The sequence below is a fragment of the Pinus tabuliformis genome, chromosome 1_2 (genome assembly GCF_031772625.1).
Source record: "Pinus tabuliformis cultivar Carrire ecotype Pingquan chromosome 1_2, CPIR1, whole genome shotgun sequence".
NCBI classification, from domain to species: Eukaryota; Viridiplantae; Streptophyta; class Pinopsida; order Pinales; family Pinaceae; genus Pinus; species Pinus tabuliformis.
Genome location: NC_142298.1, coordinates 155,237,050 through 155,264,459, shown reverse-complemented (window position 1 = coordinate 155,264,459; position 27,410 = coordinate 155,237,050).

Here is a 27,410-nt window from a genome sequence, read left to right as displayed (position 1 = left end):
GGGAGGATTCTGAAATTGGCCGATATTTTTTGGAATAAGAATGAATTTGAAATTAAAAATCTATCTAATCGGGCAACAATATGGCATGGTCCAATCTGATTATTGCTCCAAGTGAATTTGTTAGTGGAGGGATTTATATCTAACAAATTTAATTCTTGGATAAGGTCTTCTAAATTTTATTGGAACTGATCTCAAACATGAGATCCCCTTTTTTTATCCCACTGATGCAACATTGTGTTGAAGTCACCATCCAATATGCATTCTGATCCAAAAATCGTGTCCCCAAGGGCCACTAAGGAGTTCTAGCAGTCATATTTTTCTTTAAATTGAACATACATGTAAATATTGAAAATGGAGCATACCTGATTTGAAGGAATATGTATAAAATGAGTAACCAACTAGTGAGATGTCAAAGTACATTTTGGCAATTAGAGTGAATATTGAAACCACATGGTGGATATCTCGCATGAATCTCCTCTTGCACTAACATAAACAATCCCACTACCATTCCAGATCTTGTGCTAATTTAGGAGGACCTCTTGTCCCCCCATTTTGTCTCCTAGAGTAAGAGAACTAAAGGTCTCTCATTTTTCATGAAATATTTCACTTCCTCCATCCTTTTTTCCAACCCCAATCCACTACAATTCTAGGACAGGACCCCCATTACTTATTTGTTGTACAAGTAGCCCCTTGTTGAGGGGCTAAGTTGGCTCATTTTTTAGTGTTTCTACATCTCTTTAGTTTTGTATATAAGATTGCTTGTGTTCCCATTTACTTAGCCTTATTTCCTTTTCCATGCCTTACTTCTCTATTGGTCTACTGACCAGCCTTTTGTTGAAGCCTTTCTAATTAATTTTCCTTATTTATCTCTGACTTCTCATCAACTGAGCTCAAAAAGGAAGGCCCCAATTTGGATAGGGAAAGGAAATTGTTCCTCTTCCAAGGAAGATTCCGCTATTTGTTGATATGGTATTGGAACATTTTTTAATGGCAACATGGATTCATCATTTTTCTTTGGCTCACACCCTAGTCTTGGATTTTGTACATGTTCTTGTACATTGGTTTCCAGAAATTCCCCTTCTCCAGTCATCGAATTGATAGCCTCAAAGATATTGTTTTTCTCATTTTAGCCTTACTATTTACTAGATCCTTCCCCTCCCCTTGAGTGGATTGCTTAGCAATAGCCAGTCCTTTCCCTTGTTCCCATTATGATTGGGTTACTTTGGCAGATTATTATGTTGTTTAGTTGGGCCTCTTCTCATGTTTTGTTGTTTCCATTGTTCTCTTTCATTCCCTTGTTTTTGTTGCTCATATTGCTTCATCTTGCAACTTTTTTCTAAGTGGCCATATTCATGGCAAACATTACATTTAAAAGGAAGTTTATCATGTTCAACCTTCTTAATATGGGTCCAAATATCCAAATTTAGGGTCATTGTTGTTGGAAGCCCCTTATCTGGATATACCTCCATGCATATCCTTGCACAAGAGAAGAGTCCCTCTAATAGCTCAACTCAATCAATGCATTTCCCAAGTGTATTGCCAATATTTATGAAAATAGTATCATTCAAACAACGTAGGGGCAAAAAAGGAAGCTTTACCCAAATAAGGACGACATATGGGACATCACTTTCAAGGTTAAAATTTGGCTCCATCGATCCAAATATAACCCTTTGGCCACCATTAAGTAAGGCCTAATTTGAAATACCAGGTCCTAATCATCCTTGTTCTCGAAAAAAAAGGTAAAAAAACCTTTTTCATAGACCCTTGATCATGGGTTTCCAATTTTTTTCAATCCACAACCCCACAGAACGTGAGGAGGGCCTACCAAGCCATGTTCAACCAGTTGTAGGGCTCATGCTTTTGATTGTAGTGCAAAAACCTCAACCTTTGGAATTTCTTCTAAATTCTTGACAAAATGAGAAGTCTTTGCCTTCTAGTACAACGACCCATTGTGACCATTGAGTTAAAAGCAATGATATCCAGAGAATCGGGTGGGACAAAAGGTGGATACCCGCCCAATATGGTCATCTAGTCATAAAAAAAAGTGTTGTATATGTTGAGAAATCAATATGCTTGTAGATTAGGGTTGATTCCTCTTGCTTGATAATTACTTGTTAATGTTTGCTGGATTTTATTACTTTATTATGTCTTCTTCATCAAGCAATTACCTAAAACATAAAGTGCATGAAGATCACAAGAGACATAGAAAACAAGATTTAGGCTCAAAGCCAGGGCAAAAACCCTACAAGGGGGAAAACCCAAACAATTTATCTTCTTATAGAATCAGATCAAATTGAGACATCCAAGACCCAAGACCAGACCAAGACCTCCACAGGGAACCAAGTTAGCCCTCCTTCAAATATTCTTCAACCAAACCAAGTCAACGAGAATTAAAGTTGGTCAAACCTCTTATAATCATAATTTTGGACCTGTAACAAGTTGCCCCTATACCTTCACAAAGTTTCCCCAACACCTTCGTAAAAATAGAGTTTAGGTTTTGTAATTCATAAAGTAACCCTAGAAAATTCACATATGTGAATAAACACAAGCAAAATTTGATTTTCCTTCCTTTCTTAGATTCTTCTCTCTCTCCTTTCCCTTCAGTCTACTTCTTATTCTCTCTTACACATAAATTGAAGTGTGTGGGTGATTGATCAAATGAGGTCGGAGTCTCTTCCTTTTATAGCCACCTAGTAGGTCGAATAGGGCCTTTTCAAGTCTGACTTGACATGGCAGGGCTAACTCGGTCTTGTGGGACAAAATGACTTTTTCTTACTCAAAATAAAAATTTTATTTTTGTTACAAATTGTCCAAATGGGACTTTGAAAAATGATAAATTTTCTTCTTGACTCAATAAACCCTAAAAGCATGAATAATGTTCTTTGACTATAAAACAATAATAGTAATATTGTTTTCTTATTTTTTCTTTTTTACATGAAATGCATATTGATACAAGTACAAAGATAATTATGAAGACCGAACCTAGTTACAATTTTCAACACTCCCTCTTAACTAGGGAGGTATTCATAATTACACAACATGATACAAGGATACTCAAATTGAAATATTCTCACAAGAAGAGTTCATATTGATAAGCATCTTCGAGCATCATTAAAACTAGCATTGTCAATTACAAAAATAACAAGGCCGTGACTGACAAGCTCTAACTCTCCACTACATTAGATCACAATGTTGGGAGGCATACATTTAGACACCACCACCACCGCCTCTCAAGCCACATACCCCATCAAAATGTTCACCAAGTGTGTACTTACATGACTATTCTTATGTTAGATTTCCAATCCTCAAAGAATATCGGTCCTCCTTAGGACTACTCTTATCTTGGATTCACTACCTCATCCTGAAAGAGTATCAGTCCTTGTGACTACTCCTATTTTGAATTCCCAATCCTCTAGAAGTATCGGCCCTAGATGCTTATCCAATCATCCATTCTCCCTACCAATGCCTTCACTAGACTTATGATTGTTAGTCCTAGCCTAGTGCATGACACATGGAGAATATGATGTCCCTCTCAACTAGGGAGGAAACATCCACAATTCCAAGCTCGTATCTCAAATAGTCAAGCTTCTTGTTTAGAAGAGACTTCATCAATATGTCAGTTACATGTTCATTTGTGGATATGGATTGTAGCTTCATGACCCCATCTTATACCAAGCTTCTAATATAGTGGTACTTATTATTGACATGATTTTCCCTAGAAATAAAAATTGGATCCTCTGTCAACCTTATGCAACTTTGGTTGTCACAGTGTATGATGGTAGGGTCCAAAGGTCCTTCTAACAAATTTGAAAGCAACTTTATGAGCCAAACAACTAGTCTACCAAATTCACTAGTTACTGTATATTCAGCTTTGACACTACTCAGTGCAACTAAGTTTTGTTTCCTACTCATCCATGAGATCATAGAAGATCCCAAACTAAAAAATCCACCAATAGTGATTTTTCCATCTACATCATTACCTCCCTAATATGAATCTATCTATCCCAATAATTGTATCTCATTACCAACATATCTCAGACAATGGTGTATAGTCCCACAAAGATATCTCAAAATATGTTTAGTTATTATCCAATTATCATGCCTTGGCTCCATCTAGAATTGACTAAGAATGTTTACTGCAAAAACAAGTCTCGTCGAGTGTTCACAAGGTACATCATGGATACATTCAACTTTCGGTAGGATGTGGGATCAATAAGGCTTGAATTTGAACTCCTCAACTTCTTCATATTAGTGATCATTGGAGTTGTCATCGGTTTATTATTCATCATTTCAAACTTCTACAATATCTTGATCACATATCTCCCTTAACCCAGGTAGATTTGACGAGGTTTCTGCCATACTTCTAGTCCAAAGTAGTAATGCATTAGTCCAAGGTCCTTCATATCAAATTTAGTTGCAAGTTGCTTCTTGCATTCTTGTATACGACACTCCACACCTTTTAATAGTAGGTCATCCACATATAGTAGTATGATCACGGGTTCATTCTTAACCACCTTTAGGTGCTTGCTTCAAGCCATATAGAGCCTTCTGCAACCTACAAACGTGTGTTTCCTTATCATGAACTTTGAATCCCCGGGGTTGATCAATGTAAACTTATTCATCAAGTGTTCCATTCAGGAAGGTTGTTTTTATGCCGATTTGATGGATATTCCATCCCATAGTAGCAACAATAGAAATGAGTGATCTAATGGTTGTATATCTTGTTGTTGGGAAATTTTTTTCTTTATATTTGATTCCTTCTTATTGAGAGAATCATATTGCCACAAACCTTGCCTAATACTTGTAAATACTTCCATCAACTACATGCTTGATATTGTACACCCATTTAGAAGTCACAACTGATTTGCCTTTAGGTTTGGGAACAATTTCCCAAACATAATTCTTCATTATTGACTGGTATTCTTCTTGCATTGCATTCTCCCATTCTTGACGTTCGACTACCTTCTCATAAGTGGTAGTTTATGCTTCAATAAGTTTAGTCATGTAAGTTGCATAACCTGAATACCTCTTAGGCTTATTGATTTATTTGAATGTTCCTTTAGCTGATGCATGTCCTTCGACTTCCTGTAGAGTTGACCTTATCCAGGCTGAGCTTTTTCGAGTTTATGGGATGGTGACTTGTTGCACGGGTTCACTTGGTCCTTTTATTTCTTCATGATTGGTTGTAGCTTCCAGAGTATTGTTATACCTTGCAACTTCTTCATTTGCAAATATAGGTTCATCTTCCTCATCATAATCAATATGAATGTCCTTGGACTTATTTTATGTAACATTTTCATCAAAAAATACATCTCTTCTTGCTTCAATACAACAATCTTCCTTGATGTAGACTCTATATGTTTTTTTTGAAGTGGCGTATCCAACAAAGATGCCTCTTATACATGTTGGGTCCAACTTCTTCCTTTTGTCCTTGGGAATGTGAATGTATACAAGACATCCAAAAATTCTTCTTTCAGGGTCATGTCATTAAGAATTGTATGAGGACTTTTATTTTGTAAATATATTTTTATTACAAAATATTATCCCCATAAGAAATTGGGAAGGTCTTGGTCATGAAGCATGGTTCTAACACATTCTTCAATGGATCGGTTCTTCATTTTAGCCACACCATTATGTTGAGGATTGTGGGAAACTATCAACTCCCTCTTAATTCTTGATTCTTTGCAAAACGCCACAAGTTCCCTTGAAGTATATTCTCCACCATTATATGATATTAGGGTTTTGATCTTCCTTTCTTCAAATTTTCTACTTCTATCTTGAACTCTTGAAATTTCTCAAATACTTCATCCTTAGACTTTAGGAGGTATATCCAAGTCTTTCTAGAGTGATCACCAATGAATGTTACATAGTATTAATAACCACCAAGTGAATTTTCGGCCATAGATCCACAAACATCAAAGTGTATGAGATCCAAAATTTCCTTGGATCTTTTGTCATTGCTTGTAAAAGGTTTCTTCACATTCTTGCCAAGAGCACATCCCTTACAGACTCCTTCATGCTCTTCTTTTAGTATGGGGATACCACCAAACATATGATTCAATGATGGAAATATCTTATAATGAACACGACCATACCTTCTATGCCATAATTCACAAGGGTTGATATCTAAATGCCTAGAGCTTGAGGATGAGGTGTTAGAATTTTATACAACCTCCCCTCAAGAATCCTAATAGTCTTTGCATTTTCAATACTAGATCCCTTGGCCCAAACAATAACTTTGCCATAAACAAATGCCACCATATCACCTTTATCTTCTAAGCAAGAAATAGAAAGATTGTCACTGGATTCTAGCTCCAAGGAGGTAGCTTCAATCCCTTTGACTGAATAATTATTCTTGTCTCCAAGTTCCACTAAGTGAGAAGAGTTTCCTTTTGATAGAGTCTTGAGTTGACCACGTTCTCTTGTCATGTGCCTTGAATTTCCACTATAAATTACCCAAGTACTATCATCTTCAAATAAACCTGTAAGAGCGGAATAAAGACTTCCATCCATGACTTCTTTATATATCTTGGAGATTAACTTGATGACGAAACCTTTGATAGATTCAAGGAGACTCCTAAGAGTCTTGAGGCCATTATTCATATATCTTTCCATTTGAGAGGGGGAGAGGAGATATATAGTTTCTTCAAGAATGTCTTCCAACAAGGGTGCCAACAAGGATGTGATCTTCAAACTTCCTTCCTTCACCTTAGCTCTGATACCATGTCTAGAAATCAATATGCTTGTAGATTAGGGTTGATTCCTCTTACTTGATAATTACTTGTGAGTTTTTGTTAGCTCTTATTACTTTATTATGTCTTCTTCATCAAGCAATTACAAAAAACATAAAGTGCATGAAGATCACAAGAGACATTGAACACAAGATTTAGGCTCCAAGCTAGGGAAAAACCCCTACAAGGGGGCGAACCCAAAGAAATTATATTCTCATATAATCATATCAAAGTGAGACATCCAAGACCTAAGACCAAGACCAAGACCTCCACAAGGAACTAAGTCAACCCTCCTTCAAATCTTGTCCAACCAAACCATGTCAACAAGAATCAAAGCTAGTCAAACCTCTTCTAATCAAAATTTTGGACCTGCAACTTCGTAAAGTTGGCCCAATACCTTCGTAGAGTTGCCCCAACACCTTCGCAAAAATAGAGTTCCGGCCCTCTAATTCAAAGAATAACCCCATCAACTCCGCATGTGTGACCAATCACAAGCAAAAAATCGATTTTCCTTCCTTTCTTTGATTCTTGTCTCTCTCCTTGGCCTTCACTCTACTTATTCTTCTCTCTTGCACATAAATCAAAGTGTGTGAGTGAGTGATCAAATGAGGTCAAAATCTCTTCCTTTTATAGCCATCTAAGAGGTCGAATATAGCCTTTTCAAGGCCAAGTTGACAAGATAGTGCTGATTTGCTCTTGTGGGACAAAATGACTCTTTTTTACTCACCAAAAAAAATAAAAAATAAAAAATCTTTTTGTTACAAATTATCCAAATGGGACTTTGACACATGACAAATTTTCTTCTTGACTCAATAAACACTAGAAGCATGAAGAACATGCTTTGAATAGAAAATAATAGTAATAATATAATTTTTTTTCATGTTATTTCTTTTTCTTTTTTACATGAAACACATATTGATACAAGTACAAAAATAATTATCAAGACTGAACCTAGTTACAATTTTCAACACTGAAACTCTCGAAGCTGCAAATAGTTTTGGAATATTAAACCAAGGAAAGAAATCTTACCAAGGAATAGAGGATTAATTTTGAAGACGCAGGTTGGTGCCTATAGATTGTTTTTGTTGAGTTGGGTGCTCAACTAAGGGGATTGGAGTCTCACGTAGGTTGGTTCCTACAAAGTTGTTGAGTTGGTGCTCAATTAGGGGATTGAAATATCTTGTATGTTGGTGCCTACAAAAGTTGTAAGTTGGTGCTTACATTTTCCAATAATTCTACAAAATATTTTTAAAGAAACTTGTATAAGTGTTTCTTATAAAATATTTGTGTATTGTGATTTATGTGCATCTAATGTTTTGAAGGTGAGAAATGATTGAAAGTAACAAAATATTGATTCACCCCTCCCGCCCCCAGTATTTCCAACAAAGTACATTGGTGAAATGTTGAAGAACTAAGGGGAAAACTTGTTTTATAATCCCAAAACCCTTTTTTGACATTTCTTATTTAAAAAAAAATAAAATTAATATGTCACATCAAGGGTCAAATCACTATATTGTGCACAAGGAGATGGTGGTTAAAAATTTGAGATGTGATGTATCACATAAGAAACTTTATAATGTGATATAACACAAAAAAAACAAGGAAACTTATCTACATATGACATGTTGCACCAAATATCACCTTTTAGAGGACATGTAGCATGATTAGAAACTATTGATGAGTGTGATCCATCACAACATAAGGATTTTTTGTGTTTGATATAGCATGAGGAAGGGAAACTTCAAGCTATGTAATATGGTGAGATTTTCCAAATTTTTTTAAGTTTCTCTTTGCCTCAATGAAGGTAGAGTTGGTGTGATGTGATGTATTGTGCCAAAAATTGATTTTAATTCAATATAACACAAGGAAAACAAGTTTTTGTGCAATTCAGAAAATAAAGTTTTTCATGAGTTTTGAAGGCTTCAAAATGACTAAATGGCTAAATAGGTTGGGGAAAAAAATCAACAGAATTATTTGGAGCTCAATGAGTTCTAAGAAAGAAGAATAAGACCAACTTCATGGGAAATTTCTGCTAATTTGGTAACTCAGTGACAAATTCAAATCATTGGACACGATTCCTCTTTTCAAGAGGACGAATTTTGATCTTTGAAGCACTGGAATTAGACAAGGGAAAGTGTATTTTTTAAGCGAAGCCCACATGTGCACACAAGGATAGGTCGACCCTAAAGAAAAATTGGACACCCTTGGAACCCTATAAATACAAGTGACCTCAACCTCATTTGGACATCATCATCATCATCATTCATTCTTCTTTCTTTGGTTTGGATTGCACAGGTCTGAGGTAGTTTATGGAGATTGGTTCATACAAGTTCAAAATTGCATGGTGTGAAGCACACACATGTGATTAGGGTTTTTTATTCCTAGTCGCAGGCATGCTACAAGGTACTTTCAGTCACAACAGTAGGCACGTAGGCTTGTGTGTGTGGTTGGAAGGTTTCAACCACACACACGTACACTCTCTCCGTGCAACTAGAAACTAGGTTTTGATTTTTACAGTTGACCCCAGATATTGGCAGTTGATCACAAAGTTCGACAATTGACTGCAGATATTGGCATTTGATCGCAGGATTTTGAATCAGGGTTTTTATTATTAGCATTGTTGGGTTCATCTCTTGGATGTTGATTAGTTGATTTTGTTGGATATTTTTGTGGTTGAAAATATGGATCATTGTACTCTCTATTTGCTGCAGATTTTATGACAACCTAATAAGAAGAAGAATTTGAAAGGGTTTTCCCCGTAGTGGGTTTGCCTTTGTCTCTGAACAATCCTGGTGTCTCTATGTGTGAATGCTTTTCTTCTATTGTTCCTTTATGTTTCATTGCATTGTTGATGATATTGTTCTTTCTACATAATTGCATATGTTGTTGAATAACGTTATAATGTTGTGGGGTGAATTCAATGTGTGAATAATGAAATGCAGTCATATAAAGCAAAGAACAATATAGCCCTAAGAATAATTAACATGGCATTAGAGCTAGGCTAAAGAAAAGTCATCGAGATCACCCCTAAAAAGACACCTTTCATGGAAGCAAAAGAAGAAGGAGACCTAGAAGAATGTTAAGGTTTGAAGGAAACCCTAAGCAATTTGGTTATTAGGGTTTGATGGATATTATGAGGTTAGGGTTTGGAAGAAACCCTGGATTATGACAAAATTTTTAGATATGCAATCTAGAAACCCTAAAACAATCAGTGTAAAGATGCTCTAGCACTTGTGACAAGTTTGATGTAACCCTATTTAGGATAGTCTCAATTAGGCCTGATTGCTAATGAAGTTGGTTGAAATATATTGAAGGCAACAATGTTATATAGATAAGGGATAGTAATGACTCTTGAAGGTTGGTTCAAGAGGGAGATGATGACTTCTCATTGAAAGATAAGTACCTCTTAGATTTATGTTAATTCTTTTTGATACTATACTTGTTTAAATTTATTGTTTTGATTATTGCTCATACTTCCTGCATGGATATTTGAGTATCTGAATATTTCTAACCTCTAGATGAGATGTGATAAACAGATCCTTCTTGGGGATCATTTAAGGTGCGGGAAAAGAGAGTTAGTGCAGGAAGAACAAAGCTTATGGTACATGATGAAAATGTTTCAAAGTAGCATCCATAAATTATAAGTGCTACAACTGCCAATTACAATTAAGAGCGACAAGTTGCACATGTATCTAAATACTACAAGTTATGTATAGTATTGTGATTTAGCTACAAGAGTGGATGGAAAGGTAAGCCCTAAGGTATGATGAAAATATCACCTTCATAAATGACTCATGCATGCATATGAAAATAAGTTTGATCTCTTGTACATGTGACATATTGGTGCACTTGATATTTGGCAAGTATCTTACATTTTAAACATGATGGATTTCCTAATTTTATAAAATTGGCTAGAAACATTTATTTTTGATATATGGTAACTTGAGACTATTGTTAATGCTTGTGACAAGCATGATAACCCTGATGATAAAAGTGTGACAGTGAGATTTATACTAAGGATCTTCTTATTGGTTAGGTTTTGATAAACTTAGTAAATTTGACAATGTGGTAAATCTGGATGCCCTGACTTGATGGTTGAGTAATGTGATAAATAAGTGATGTTGTGATTATGAACCTTGAAGTATGATGATACACCTATCCTTTTTCCTAATTATATGACACTAAACCCTTAATTAATTTTTTATGTCATGTTCATATATGATGATGAAGTAGTTGATGCTAATAGGCTATAAATATGATGCATATATTTTTGGAAACCTAATATAATTTGATTTTATGATCTAACAGTTTTGCTAATGTATGATAGCATCATGATAGATAGGTTGATGTCTTAAATGATGATGATTGAAGTGGCTTCCCATTTAGAGGTACAAACTCTCCATGATATTTCAACACATTTATTATTTGAAATGAAGACACTTAACTATTGAAGGAACGATTTTGGACATGAATAACCTTTTGATGTTGTTGAAGAACTTTTAGTAGGTTCTGATTTGAGCAAAGAAGGTTTCTCTTAGTTCAAAGTACCAATCCCTAGGATAAAGGCTTAAGGGTGTGGTTATAAGCCTCTCAACCGCATAGAAAAAGTCTTGTGCATGCGATTGAGTCTGTAAAACTAAAATCCTACAAGACCAGGAATGCACCACGAGTATGACAAACCTACAGACATGGAGCAAATGATGGAGAGTTTTTGAGCAGGGAAGTTTTAAGATCTATATAACGTTTGACTTTTAAGAAAAAAATGTGAATGTCTTGGATAATCTTAGGTTTGCAGGAGACTAAAATATGCATATCAGTACATTGTTTGCATTGACTTGATCATTTGAGCTAGTATATGATAGTATTTGGTAACAATTGCAAGGATTTGACAAGATTTGGCTTATTGGCTTGACTTAGTATAGATGAGCAATATTGGCTTGGAACTTTGACATGGTGCTTAATAGTTCATAGATATGTTTTGGCTTATAGATTGATTAAATTCACAGTAATAACAAGTTAGAGTTTTGATCAAGATTTGATACTCAATGGAAATTTGCCTTGATATGACAATGTTATGACTTATTTGACTTGGTGGGCTAAGTGACTCTCAACATTCATAATTGATTATGTATTGGCACCTTTGGCATTTGGCACATTAATTCAAGTATAAACAATTGTAGTTCAATATGCAGTGATCTCACAGTGAATGGATAAAACTTATATGACTTATCCTCAGTGTGTGCATTTGCATATAGTAACATAAATGATTTATATTATGATAATGGGGATGACTTGATATTGTTTGGTAAATAACAGTTGTTGACATGACAATAGGTAAGGTTGTAACTTGGTATTTCGATGTGAGCTCTACTTGGCACCTAGTCCGAAGAGTTTTACTATGATATTGGCAGAAACTTTTATAGCTTTGATATTAGTTTTGGTTTGGCATTTAAAACTTGATAAATGATCATAGTTGATTTGATTGAACAAAATTGATTTTTTTAGGCTGAGCATATTGGTTTGGTAAACATTGTGTTTGCAAAAAGCATTCTATGGTTTGAAGCAAGCTTTATGAGCCTGGCATGTCCACGTTGACAGTTACCTCGTGAAGCCAATAAGATGTGCCGATCTGAACATGTAATTCAAAGTGGTACAAGGTATACCTTTGATTTTGGTTTTATATGCTGATGGTCTATTATTGATAGGTAACGAGCCTCTGATGATCAAAGTAAGAGGGAGCTAGCCTCTGGAGTTCAAAATGAAGAATCTTGGCATGATGAATTACTTTTTAAAGTTTGGAAAATAAAATATATATCATGAAGCTATTGAAGAGTTTTTGGAAAGTGGAAATGCAAATCCATGGACACTTTGATTGAATTTCAAGAAGTTATGCATAAACGTTGTTGACCCATGTGAACACCCATCCATATATATATGTTTTACATAGAACAACCTAAGTGAATTCATGATTGAGCTGCTTCATACACATTGGGTTGTTGTTGAGCACATTTCTGAGACATCTGTATGAGGCGATCAACCTTGGTCTGAGATACACTTTAAGAGATGTACGATTGCATGGATGCGCTGATGATGACAAAAATAACACATATGGGTGTCATTTTAGCTTGGGATCTACCATGACATTTTGATGAGCAGGAAATAAAATTTCGTAGCTTTAAACACGATCAAGGTTGAATACATAGTTACTAGCATGACTAGTTGTGGGGCAATTTCGTTGAGGAAGCTCTTGGGCGAGTTGCTTGAGCAGGCTCTCGATATGATAGTGATATATTGCGACAATAAAAGGTGGGATCCAATTGACATAAAATCCCGTATATTGTTGGGACTGAGATATCTCCTTGTGTTTAGACAATGTTGTTGTATGAGACAAGCAAAGGCTTATGGTTATTGCCTCCATGAGAGGGAGGATGAATAACGTACCCTTTTGTGACATGTATTTATTCTAACATAATATTTGATGAAATGTCTTGTACGAACAAGAAATCAGAGGACTGCTTCTCTTGGTAATGTATACGGTATTATGATTGAACTTTTTAGTGAATTGTTTAAGCAAGTATCAGATATGAGCACATTGATATGTTTTTTATATACATAGAGTAGGGTTGATTGGGGACACTGGGTCAACTCTCTCCCCTTTTCTAAACTCCCAGGGTCTGCAATTGAGATGGAGGGCTCCTAAGGTTGAGGGATATTTGTACAATAGGGTATCACCCCTATCTGCTACCCATTGGGTTGTAGATGTTAGCCCCATGTTTTGGTCTATGCAAAGTATATCCTAGTTGGCATCATACCCACAAGTCGGGCTTGTTGGGGTTGCCGCTCCTCGTTTGGCCAACAGGTTAAGGGAGAGCTTGGGGGTGTGTGATCCTTACCTTTGGTAAATCGAGTATATCGCCCAAGCTGATTATGATGCAGGTGTTCTACCACATGACTCTTAAGGGTCATTATTGGGAAGATCAATGGGTAATAGGATGGATGAGATATTGATTACCATAGGGTGGAAGATGTTTTCTCCCCTATGCGATGTCTCCTATTTCTCGACATAAGTTGGAAGATGTTTGCTCCCCTATGAGATGACTTGGGGTGAGAGTGTCCCATAGGACCTTCCTCATTATTATTGGATTTTGGGTTAAGAATGAGCTCCCCCATGCGATTTCAGGTTGAAATGTGCTCACTGATGTCATTCTAGATTGAGATAAGCTCTTTGATGTTGTTGATGTGAATTGAGGGTGGTAGCTTAAGCTCTCCTCTTATGTCAAATTATTATTCTTTTAGATTTGAGTGTGTTCAACACGTGAGGAGAGACAAGCAAGAGATAAGCAGGGATAAGCATAGATGAGCCAAGATGAACAAAGACAAATTTGATGGTGAGATGATTGAGATAGGATGATTTGATGTCAGGATACTTGTGATGATTACCTAATGCAGATGGAATTTTTCCCTAGCTGAGAGGGAGTGTTAATTTGGCAACTCACCGACAAATTCTAATTATGGGACTAGATTCCTCTTTTCGAGAGGACCAATTTTAATCTTTGAAGCACTAGATTTGGACAAGGGAAAGAGTATTTTTGAAGTGAAGCTCACATGTGCACAAAAGGACTGGTTAACCCTAAATAGAATTTGGACACCGTTTGAAGCCTATAAATACAAGTGACTTCAACCTCATTTGGACATTATCATCATCATCATTCATTCTTCTTTCTTTGGTTTGGCTTGCACAGGGTCTAAGGTAGTTCGCGAAGATTGGTTCGTATAGGTCTAAAATTACAGGGTTTGAAGCTTGCACATGTGATTAGGGTTTTTGGTTCCCAGCTACAGGCATGCTACAGGGTATTTTTGGTCATAGTCGTAGGCACGCATGCTCATGCATGTAGTTGGAAGGTTTTAGCCACACGCACGTACACTCTCTCCTTGTGGCTGGAAACTAGGGTTTCATTTTTACAGTTGAACGCAGATATTAATAGTTGAGCGCATGCTTCTAAATCATGGTTTTGATTATTAACATTGTTGGGTTCATCACTTGGATGTTCATTAGCTGATTTTGTTGGATAGTTTTGTGGTTGAAGATATGGATCATTGTACTCTCTTTTTACTGAACATTTTATGACAATCTAATAAGAAGAATAATTTGAAAGGGTCTTCCCGGTAGTGGATTTTTCCCTAGTCTCCGACCAATCCTGGTGTCTCTATGTGTGAATTATTTTCTTCTATTGTTCCTTTATGTTTTATTGCATTGATGATGATATTTTTTTTTCTACATAATTGCATGTGTTGTTGAATAATATTATAATGTTGTAGGTGAATTCAATGTGTAAATAATGAAATGCAATTATCTAAAGCAAATAACAATATAGCCTAACAAAAATTAACAATTTCAAAATAGAGTGATCAATCCAAAGCATGGACCATGAAGACCTTGAAATACAAAAAAGAAGAGGGGCCCATGTTATTTTTTTTTATCTTCAAGTTATGGTGAAAACAAAAAATAGTATGGGGGCTTGTTGCTAGCTCAATAAAATGGTTGGTAATGCCTTTTGATTTAGTGATTTCTAAGAAAGAAGAACAATACTAAATTCATGGGTAATTTCAAAGTAAAGTGATCAATCCAATGCACAAAACATGAAGGATTATAAATCCAAAAAAGAAAAGGAGGCCCCCCATGATATTCTTTTATCTTCATCAAATGGTGACAAAAAACATTACGGGGCTTGTTTCTAGCTTAATAGAATGGTTGGTAATGCCTTTTGATTTATGTAATGTACCAGTTTAGATTTATGTGATTGATGAGTGGTGTATTGCACCTCTTTCTTGATTCTTTACTAACAATGTACTTGTATGATATATTATTGTTTATCTCTAATTAGAAAGAGAATATCTCACATCTAATGCAAGTGTTAGAGACTCTAAAAAAGAATTAGCAAAGGGAACACCTTAAGAAATGTGAGTTTGCTTGATAATCCTATTTATACTTTGAGAATGTGATTGGTGAAGGGGAAATCAAGTTTGTCCTAATAAATATGGAGGTGTTGTAGCTGCTACAACAACCCCTCCAAAAATCGGGGAACCTTGAAATTTTCAGAGCCCCTGTAATGGGCGAAGCCACCGGCCCCACTAGGTTCTGCGCAAGAGTTCAACAATCTCAAAAAACCTAAGGAAAAGTCTCAATTTTCTACTAAGTAAAGCTAAGTCACTAGTTCATGCGTTAGTCGGTTGGTCGCGGTGTCGGAACATGACTAAACCTAATCCTTGTGACCATCACGACTTATGTGACCATTGCAAATCACAGCTCGCATAGGTCGCGAAGTCACATTTTCCTCCTCATACCTCCTTCCGACCCTTGCGACCTTGCGACCATCTGAGTCGCGAAGTTGCATAGGTCACGTCATCCTCATGTAAACATATATGTGACCATGCAACCCTTGCAACTTTGCGACTTACCGGGTTGCATGGTAGCATAGGTCGCAAAGTCGTATGCCAGACCTGTGCGACCTCACACGTGCTACCAAAACTATATAAGGAAAGTCACCCTAGCCTCATTTGTAACTACTCCTTTGGTCACACGAAGAGCTAGGAAAGCCTCCGACTTGGGTTTGCGAGTGCGTCTCTCTCCAGGTAAGTAACTGTTCACCTTCCATCAATAATCATTTTCTTCCAAGTGTCGTTGTCTGCATTCCCCGACCTTTGGCATCCCCTCGCCCTATGGTTTTTAGCTCTTTTACTTAGTTTTTCCTCATCATTTGCCTAAAACAGTTGCCATGGCTACTCTCTCCCTACTTGGATCCAGACATCAGCCTTTTCCTCGAACTAGACCCTACTGCTTTTACCAACTTGAGGCCGTGATATCCTTTTTCTCGCGACCTTGCGACCCCCATCATGTTGCGACTTGCGACCAATCTCTTTGACGTGCGACTTTGTGACCCCTATCAAGTTGCGACCTATGGTGCAAGTCGCTTAGTCGCATTCCTATACCTGCAACCTTGTGACCTATCTTCCCTGCGACTCTCCTTTCACCTAATAAAACCCTTTTGTTTTTGCAATTTTAATTGATTTTCATGTCCTCTCTCTCATCATGGGACTGTGTTTTTGACATGCCAGGTGATGCAGATCTAGAGTGCATATCCATTTCTTCTTTTGAAGATGAAATGGCTCCGCCTACCACTAAAGCTGCTCACGGGGCCTCAGGAAGCGAGTCGTGGGAGGCCGACCCAAAAGAGGAGCCACCCATCTTCGGGGACACTGCTTACAACATCAACAAAAACATAAGGTTCTCTTGGTACAACATTTACGAGGAGTTTGCAAAATCAGACATTCCAGAAACATAATAGGATTTTCAAGTATAGCTCCACGTCAAAAGGTCGAGGTTACACAAAGTAGTAGCTCACCCCCCAGTCTTCCCATGCTCGAAAACCATTGAATGGATCTTGCAATGCACAGACACAAACTCCTGGATGATCAGGGGCCATGATGGGGTACCCATAGCCATTATCTCCCCAACAGATATCAACGTCTACTACAAACTCCCTAAGAAACAAGAGGTTTTCAATACTAGGTGGCTTGCCGAGTTCACGACTCCAACAAAGTACATCCTAAGGGAATGGTGGAAAGACCCGTCAAAGTTCCATCAAGACAAATCAGGCTTACAAGACAGAGGGATTGGGCAAAGTATATCATTTAATTGTTGCAATAATGTGCCAGTTGTATGGCAAGCTATACTATGACATTTTCCATGGCACCCGGGTCCCCCTCATGTATGTCGTTGCCACACGAGGAACCATTCTTAACTGAGCAAGCATCCTATGCTCATCTTTGAAAATGAACATAACTGCTGCCAAGCTCCCACAACCAGAACAACCTCCAGAATTCTATATGTCATCATACCTCCTTGACGTTGTTTGCTCGATATGTTACTTCGACAACTGGAGCTGCAACTGGGATTCATTGGCAGCTAGCCCCATGCACAGCCATTACAAAGTTTTTTGGGACACAGGTTACAAAGGCATGCTAGATATAATCTCTGAAACTTTCATCAGCCCGTTGTACTAGCTACTATTTGGGGAAGAACCACCATGCATGTTCAAGAGGGCTATGAAGAAAGTCGTCAAGGTAGCACACTGGTTTCCCATTGAGGAAGGAATGTTCATTAGAGTGTTCGGTACCCATAAGCCTATGTGTGCCCTACCCAGGTTTGTCAGGGACAAGAGACTCCTACGAGAGGTTTGTTATCAAATGACGCATGGTTTTTCAAAGATATTAAACAAAGGAAAAAAGAAACCCTGACAAGCCTTCCCTCTCACCATTGGAGCATATGTGGTAGAGAATTTCAAACAAGTAGAGGCTGAGGCTGAGGCATTGAAGGGAAGCCACTTCGTAACCCTCAACTACCGAACATATGATCCAGATAAAGTCGTGGCTGCCCATTGCAAAAAGGAAAATTTCAGTTGGTCTTATTCTCATACCAAAAAGGATCTTGAAGATGCGATTAGAAATTGGTATAACGCTACAAGGGAACTCAACCCAAGTGAGCAGTGGGCCACAGAAGAGCTCCGAGATGATTCCTAAGAAGACATGAGCCTGAAAGAAAGAGCTTCCGCCATAAAGAAAAAGCAACATGTGGCACCAAAAGGCACCAGGGAACCTGAGAAGTGCAAAGGGAAAGAGGATGAAGACCCCATGAGTGATAACATGGAGGAGGATGTTACGCTGGAATAAAGAAATGCCAACTTGGCAAGGAAGAAGTGAGAGATCGAGAGGCAAAGGGAGCTAGAGAGAAAACAACCTCAAGATTCCAGCAACTAGAGCCAGAGCGAGAAAAAGAGAAAGCAAGAAGAGCGAGAAAAGGAGAAACAGTTGTAGGAAAAGCAACAGGAAGAAGAAAGGAGAGCGCAAGAAGAGGCTGAGAAGAGAAAGAAGGAAGAAGAAAGAAGAAAGCAGGAAGAGGAAGAGAAGAAAAAATGGGAAGAGGAAGCCAAGGAGAGAAGGTAGGAGGAGAACAAGAGGTTAGAACAAGAGCTGAAGAATATGGAAGATGAACTAGAGAGGCAACGGGCACTAGCAGAGGAAGAAAAAAGGAAACGGGAAGAAGATCTTAGGAGGAACAAGGAAAAGCAAGCCGAGGAAAGTGAACAAGGGTAGACCACCAAAACAACTGACCTAGGCATGGGACAAAGTGAGCTTCCTCCATTAGATGTACCTCCTACTACTCCCCTCACTGGCAGACACCTTCCCCTCCAAGAGCTGGGTATCTCGAAGGATCAAGACGAGGAGGTCCTAGATCTTACTAAACTCACTTTTAATGAAATAAACCTCAATATTGTACAAGAAATGAAGAAATATTGCAGCAGGAACCCAGCCGAGTCTTTATCAATAACCACGGCCAAGGATATTGTGCCTAACATTACAACAAACCCTCAAATTATTGCCTCAGCCGGGACAACTTTTGTTGCTGCCACATAACACAATGTGGCCCGGATGAGCAAAAAGATTGCGGATTTGCAGAAAAGGCTTTACACATCCGAACAAAGGGCCACCATGGTAGAACAGGAGAAGAAGAAGATGGACGAAGAGAACGTGACACTCCGCTTAGTACATACAAGTGCAACAGAATTCCAAGCAACAATTGAAGCGGAAACAGAGACTCTATGGGAGGCCATGGCAGTAGTCTATGAGGAGATGTCTAAACTACACCACATTGTAGCCCCCATCATGGCCATCCAAGTCCACACAAAAGAAAGAGTCGCCATGCTTAAGGAGGCTATGACTACTTTGGATAGGATACATGAATGGTCCGTCAAGTACCCAGGAGCACTAGCGGTGGTCCCTGAGAAAGATTGGATCACCATGCAAAATACTAAGGTGCAACCCACATCAAAATTCAGTCCAAAGACAACTTGACCAAATATGTGGAGAGGTTACTGGCATCCTATAGGCATCTATTCAGCGGCTTGGAATCAGTGATCCAACTACATGGGGTTCCCTCGATCGGGGAAGTCGGATAGGTAAGGAAGCATGATGAGATCACCAAGGAAATACAGGCATTCATAGAGACATATAAACAAGCAGCCCGTATAAAGGACATGCCGATCACCAGAGAAAATATCACGCGTTATGTGGTAGAACTAGTGAGGCTCTACACCAAACTCGTAACCTTGAATAATTGATTGCATTCCAAGCAGAACACCCTCATCCCAGATGCACTAGAGTCCCTGCACCGACATGACGAAGGCTAGCCACATATCACTCCCATTGCAACAGAATACAACCTGAGGCACACATATTTGACGAAACAGCTCGGGCTCGACGTTCCAGAACTTGGCATTATTAAATTAGGAAATTAGATTTATAACTATTTTTGTGACGTTTTTACTACAATAACATAGAACACCTTGTGAATATGAAAGGTCATGTAGAATGCCAAAAGTCATTTTTGTGAATATGAAAGGTCACGTGGAATACCAAAAGTCATCTGGTAGATGAAAGGTCATGACGTAGTCCAAGAGTTAAGGGTAGGCCAAGAGTCACTCTTACCCTATAAATATACCCTCATGCCTCATTTGTAAGGACCTTTTGTTAAGGACTCTTTTGGAGATATATACATTGCTTGAGAGAATTTATGTGCTTCTAATTTATGCAAGGAGTGATTGTATGTTTCCACTATTGGATTATTCAAAACTTTTATGTGCTAATGCCATGAGTATTTTCTTCACTTGATGGATCGAATGTTCTTGAAAGTTATTTGATGTGTGGTTTTCTCACATGTTGTCTCATACTCCAAACTTTGTGTTGCTTCGTATGAATGGTATTTGATCCGCTAACTCTATACTTGTGCCGGTGAACTATTTATTTGGAATTGGTATAATCTGTTTTGACTGCAGAGTTATGTATGCTGGTAAATGTTTGATCGTTGTGAATTGATTTACAATTGTTAAGCATTTTATCTTGGAATACATGAGTCTTCTCTAAAGCCTGCTAACAGTAACTTTGCATAAGGTTTATGTTGTTTATGGTTTGGCTATTCATGGTTTATGTGGCATAAAATATTTGTCAATTATTTCCTTGTGTTTTTTGAGGTTCATGCTTTCAATTAAGTCCACATTTCACCTCCGTCCAAAGCAAACTCTACAAAACTGAACGACAGACGGGCATACATACCAAAAGGGATCCCTATCACAAACGGTGTAGGCTCTAGTTAGGAACCTACACCGAGGAGATCCCCTTGACTGTTCGTGGAAGATTTCGGCCCGTCAACAGATTTGGCGCTAGAAGGAGGGCCATGGCAAGTACTAATCCACGTCCTCACAACGAAATTTCCCATCAACGTAGTAGCCAACCACGACCTTCCACACCCCCTGAGATACCATACAATCCCCCTTATGGGCTAGCCTTCACGAGGTCACTCCAGGAGGAATCCCAAATTCCCCCTCTTGAATATGCTCCTAGAGGAGAGGAACTTCCCACGTTCGAAGTCATTAGCGAACAACTCAGGGCTCTGTGCCCTATTACTCGACAATTTTCCAGGGGTCTGAAATGCATTCCCACCAATAACTCCATGTCCAATGCGCGCACCTCCATGCTTCACCACATCCGCCAAGGCATCCTTGTTAACTCTATCTCACAGTTAATCAGCCTAGTGCTCGATGACTATGCAGATGCGGTTGAGAAGCTATCTATAGAAGGGCTGGAAAGCCAACCTGAAGATGAGGGAGGTGACCTTAGGAATACCTTCACCGATGGAAATAACTGGTCACAACGGGAAGAAACACAGGGGAACGATCAACGCATCATCGAAGAGACCCTTGTTAACAATCAACCTCTCACTAGGGGCACTCAAGGGATCCTGGGACAAGGAACCTGGGATTACCTTAGAGACCGCATAAAATTCTACAACAATCAGCGTATCCTAAGAAACTTTAGGAATACCAGGAATGTGAGAAACACTTGAGATCTAGGTCACCTCAGAGTGATTCAAGGAGAAGGCAGGCAACCCCCTCGCACCAGCAGGGGATCAGGCACGGATAGTGAACTAGAAGACAATGACCGCCGCCTCCTTTTCAACCCTAGAGGAAATCGCCGCCCACCACCGCTGGCTTGGATGGCTCAATCCCCATTGAAGCTTAGAGGCCTACTCCATGACATGACTCACTATTTGGAGAAACACCTCCTGAAGTTCGACCTTGAGAAAGGGACCTTAGCCGATGACCACATTAGCAATTTTTACCTAGCTTGGCAAATGATGAAGGTGTCCAATGATGTAGCATGTCGTTTATTCCTCCACACTCTTGAAAATAAAGTGGCCACTTGGTATCGGTCACTACCCGTCGCCTCCATCCACACTTGGAAGAGTTTCAGAAAACGTTCCTGGACAAATTCTCAGAAGGTAAGACACCTTCTATGCTTCTCATTGAGATCAGCATGCTGAAATGTCATAAGAAATAGAAGGTGAAATATTTCAATCAACGTTTCACCACGATTTTGAATAAGTTCCCTATGGACGTAGCCCTTAATGATTCCATCACGATTGACTACTACACCAGGGCCCTACCGAGGGATATTGCCGTGTTCGTTAAACACAAAGAAAAACTCAACCTGGTATAGAACTTTGCTATTGTGATCGAAGTCAAAAAGGATCTTCTTTCTATCAGTGCCTTAGAGCATGAGCCTCGTGAAGATGCAAAGCCCTCTGGGAAGAAGAATCAAGCCTCATCAAGTAAAACCATAGATAAAGGCAAATATTCCTTTGATTTCGAGGGACTAACCAAGTCCCTAAAACAATTGACTAATGAAGTGTCTGAGCTAAAGAGGACCAATGACGCTTAGGAGGAGAAAAACCCGCTAAGCCCTTTTTCCGGAAAACTAACAACCTCCCCCCTAAAGTGTCACAAACATCCAGCTCAACCTTCAACGTGGAGGAGCTAGGAAAGGACAACTTCTGCACTTTCCATTAGGCTCCCCACTCTGAAATGACCTGCCCGCAGTGGCTCCATAACATGAATGTCATAGCCACCCAGCTGTTAGAATATCAAGTCGTCGGGGAAGGGAAGAAGAAACTAACGATTATGAAGAGGACAACTTCCCTCTCGACGACGATACTCTGTCTACTGTGTTAACCTTCGAAGTCATCCATGGGGGGAAGTGTGCACTTCTCAAGATGCCATCGTTGGAGATGCTCCCCCAAAACCCCCAAAAGTTACAACATCATGAGTAAAGGTATTGTGTCGGACACTACTCTGGAAGACAAGAAAAGAGCATTGTTATGAAGGATCCTGCCCCCCACCAATACCAGCTCGCCATCCACTTCTTCACCTAGAGGGACAGATGATGTAAGCCTGAAAAGGTCGCCAATCAGTGCAAAATTAAACTCATCCACACCTAGAAATTCGACCAAAGGGGTTACGGCTCAAACCACCTCAGAAACACAACACTTAGCACAAGAATCTTCATCTGCGAATTGGATTACAATATCATCGAAGATTTGAATAAAACTCGAGCTAATATCTCTTTGTACGAGTTATGCAAGTTGGATAGTCAACACGAGTTAATTGCCAAGGCCTTCACCTTTCCTCCTACTCCTTCAAAACCCTCCACATCAAACAAAGGGAACTCTACAGGCCGATCCCCAGCCGTGGTCGACCTCCAAGCTATAGTGAACGCCACAAACACAAACTCGAGAGGTTCAACCCCTCCTTTCCTCTTAACCTTTGAGATGTTCAATTTTAATGTTCACAACTTCCGCGTCGATTCTGGTGCGTAGACCAACATCATGCCTTGGTTGATATGAAAGAAGCTAAATATTCAACCAGAAAAGACTGACACCAAAATTATCCAACTCGACAGGTCTCAAGTTCCGGTTGTAGGAGAATTAAATAATGTCATCATTCGGTTATCTTCTGATTCTCAAGTTCACCAGTGTATTGACATAATAGTCATAGACATTCTAGAGTCCTACGGCCTTCTTCTCAGCAGAGATTGGTCCTGTAAACTTCAGGGCTACTTCGCCACAGACTGGTCTCACTTGTGGCTACCTTACAAGGGAAGGAATAACCAGATCAGGGTCAATAGTGAGCCTTGTATGAAACACACCGTAACCGACCTTGAGGGCTCTAACAAGCCAATCAGCTATGCCCAACAAGAACTGCGAGTGTGCCTCCTATAGTCCCTATTTGGGTGTTATCAGCCTCAAACATCAACTGTTCCCCAGGATACTCAGGTTAAAATTCCCATGCAAACCCCAAGCCTCGATAGCAAAGTTTGTTCCTTAAATTTACATACGTGAGGTTTACCTTCCCTCAGTATCGAGACATGGACATTGTATTATGACGGATCTAAAACTCACAATGGAGCAGGAGTAGGGTGCGTCCTGCTAGACCCCAAAGGGAACAGATTCCTGACCTCTTGCAGGTTAGATTTCCAATGCACCAACAACACTGCGGAATATGAGGCATTGGTCCTTGGCCTCAAAAAGGCCATTGACCTGAAAGCAGACTGCCTGAAAATTATTGGGGATTCTGAAATCATTACAAGACAGGTACGCAATACCATTCATTATTTGTCCCCGCACCACAAGAATTACCAGCAAGAGGTATGGCGTCTCATAAATTCATTTAAAGCTTTCAATGTCATTTCCGTTCCTATATTTAATAATGCTACTGCTGACACTTTAACTAATGCTGCAGCTAGGTTCACACCCCTTAGAGACAGGTCTTCTATTGAAATTATGTATAAACCAGCAGTGCATGGCAACATAACTAACTTGCCCGTTTTCAATGACGACCGACAGATTTTGGAGTTCATGACAAATGTAGAAGTGTTCAAAGACGCAGCTATTGACGAAGAGGAACATGAGAGATCGCTACAAGAAGAAGCAGATTCATGGAAAGGAAACCCCTTACCTAAGGGGGTGGTGACATTAGAGAAATTGTTCGACCTCCAGAGCCGTTTCAGAGGTCCTACAAATACCAAAACTCATAGTTCCACTCTCTCGTAGGAGCAAATTAGCCTCAGGACCAAGTCTGACCCCAAGTATGTCAACTTGGGGGTAGGGTGCACTCGAGAGGAAAGAATGGCATTCATCAGCTTATTTAGAAAATAATGAGATTTTTTTCTTAGACATATGATGACCTAAAGACGTACAATACTCGAATTATTCAACATGTCATCCCTACCAAAGAAAGAGCCAAACCGTTTTAGCAAAAATTGAGGAAGGTGCATCCCGGGTTAGAACCCCTCATCCAAATGCAACTCAAGGAATTGTTGGATGCCCACATTATCTTCAAGGTCAGGCACTCTACATGGGTATCTAATCTGGTGCTAGTGCAAAAAAAATCTGGGGCGATACGTCTATGCGTCAAATTCCGGAACCTTAATCGAGCATCAGATAAAGATAACTACCCAATCCCCTCCATGGATCAAATCCTCCAAATCATCTCGAGATCCGAAGTCTTCTCCCTGTTGGATGGCTTCTCCGGTTACAATCAAGTTCTGATAACCAAACCAGATCGGATCAAAACAACATTCAAAACAAAGTGGGGGACATTCGCATTTTGCCATATGCCTTTCAGACTGATAAATGTTGGGGCAACCTTCCAGAGAGCGATGGATATCACTTTCCAAGGTCTTATGTGTCAGAGTGTGGTGGTCTATCTGGACGATGTCACTGTTTCTTCAAAGAAAAGGAGTGACCACCTTCATCACTTGAAGCAGATTTTCGAAAGATGTCAAAAATATGGGATCTCCCTCAACCCTAAGAAGAGCGTATTCGCGGTTTCGGAAGGCAACCTGCTGGGTCACATCATCACCAAGAATAGAATCACCGTAGATCCTGACCGCGTAAAAGCTATAACACAGATCCCTCAGCCGAGCACCAAAAAAGATATGCAAAATTTCCTTGGCAAAATTAATTTTCTTTGCAAATTTATTTTAGATTTTGCGAAAATTTTCAAACCTTTATAAAACATGATAAAGAATGAGGTAGTATTCAAATGGGATCAAGAAGAAAAGGAATCTTTCGATTGGATTAAGACAATGATCGCGGAAGCTCCTTCCCTCTCCAACCCCGATTTCAGTAAAGACTTTATCTTATACACTTTCGCCTCAGATTCATCATTGGTCGCGGTCCTTACACAAAAGGACTGTGATCACGACGAACGTCCTATATCATTCATGAGTATAGGACTCCAAGGCACATATCTAAAATACCGGGACATCGATAAGTAGGCATATGCAGTCTACAAAGTAGTGAAACACTTCAAACCATACATCCTGAAAAACCATGTCACAGTAATGGTTCCACACCCAGCTGTCAGATCCCTTTTCGTACAACAAGAGTTGGGAGAGAGGAGAGCCAACTGGATGACCTCCCTCCAAGAATATGATTTGGAATTCAAACCCTCCCACATCGTGAAAGGACATGGACTCTGTAAACTGACCGTTGAGGCAGCTGAACATCAAAACACAGACTCTGATCGACCGACCCAGGAGACAGAAGGCTGGGAACACGAAATTGAAATGTACCGGAATGAACTCCTTGGCTCACACAACGCCTCATCATGGTATTTTGATTTAAAGCAATACCTAGTGCAGGGATCTTTACCCGAAGCTATGTCCGCTAAATAGAAGAGAGTCGTCAGGCTTAAGGCTGCCTCATATCAAATGGTTGAAGGAAACCTTTTCAGAAAGCACCACCTCGGTATATTACTGAGATGTTTAGAATACAATGAGGCTCAACGAGTGTTGAAAGATCTACATGATGGACCTGTAGGAGGTCACTATGCAGGCGACACCATGGCTCATAAGATCATACGGTCATGTTTCTACTGGCCCACACTATTTAAGGACGCTCATGCCTATGCTCGGAAGTGTTCTATCTGCCAGAAGCATGCAGGCAGGCAAACGAGGTCATCTGTCGTGCTCCAACCCATAGCAGTTGAGGAATTTTTTCAGCAATGGGGGTTGGACGTCATAGGTGAGATCATGCCAAACTCATAAAAAAAGCACAGGTATATACTCACAACCACCGACTATTTCACCCGATGGGTAGAGGCAATCCCATTGCGAAAGGTTAACGATGATGAGGTAATATCCTTTATTAAGCAGTACATCATAGCCAGGTTCGGTGTTCCAACCTCTCTTGTCTTTGATAACGCTACTTATTTTTCGTCTTTAAGATTGTATGATTTTGCTTTAGAAAATAACATCGTGTTGAAACATTCGGCCAACTACTATCCTCAAGGGAATGGCCTAGCAGAATCAACCAACAAAAACCTCATTCATATCATCAAAAAAACTATGCTTTCACAACATAGGAATTGGCACAACGCCCTCAGTAATGCCCTATGGGCTGACCGGGTCACTCCCAAAACATCAATCGGCACATCTCCCTACTTCCTAGTTTACAGGAAAGAAGCCATTCTGCCACCCAACCTGTACCTCCCCGCCCTCAGATTGGCTCAAGAGTCGCAAGGCTCCCTGTGTCCTACCATTCAAAGCCGAATTGATACCTTGGTAAGATTGGAAGAGGAAAGATTGAAAACTAAGGAAAAATTTGCCATCCATCAAGCCCAGATCAAGAGGTGGTTTGATAAAAAATCCGCAGGGTCCTGCAAGTTTGATGTGGGTGATCTAGTGCTTAAGTGGGATCGGGCCCACGAGGACAAGGGCAAACAC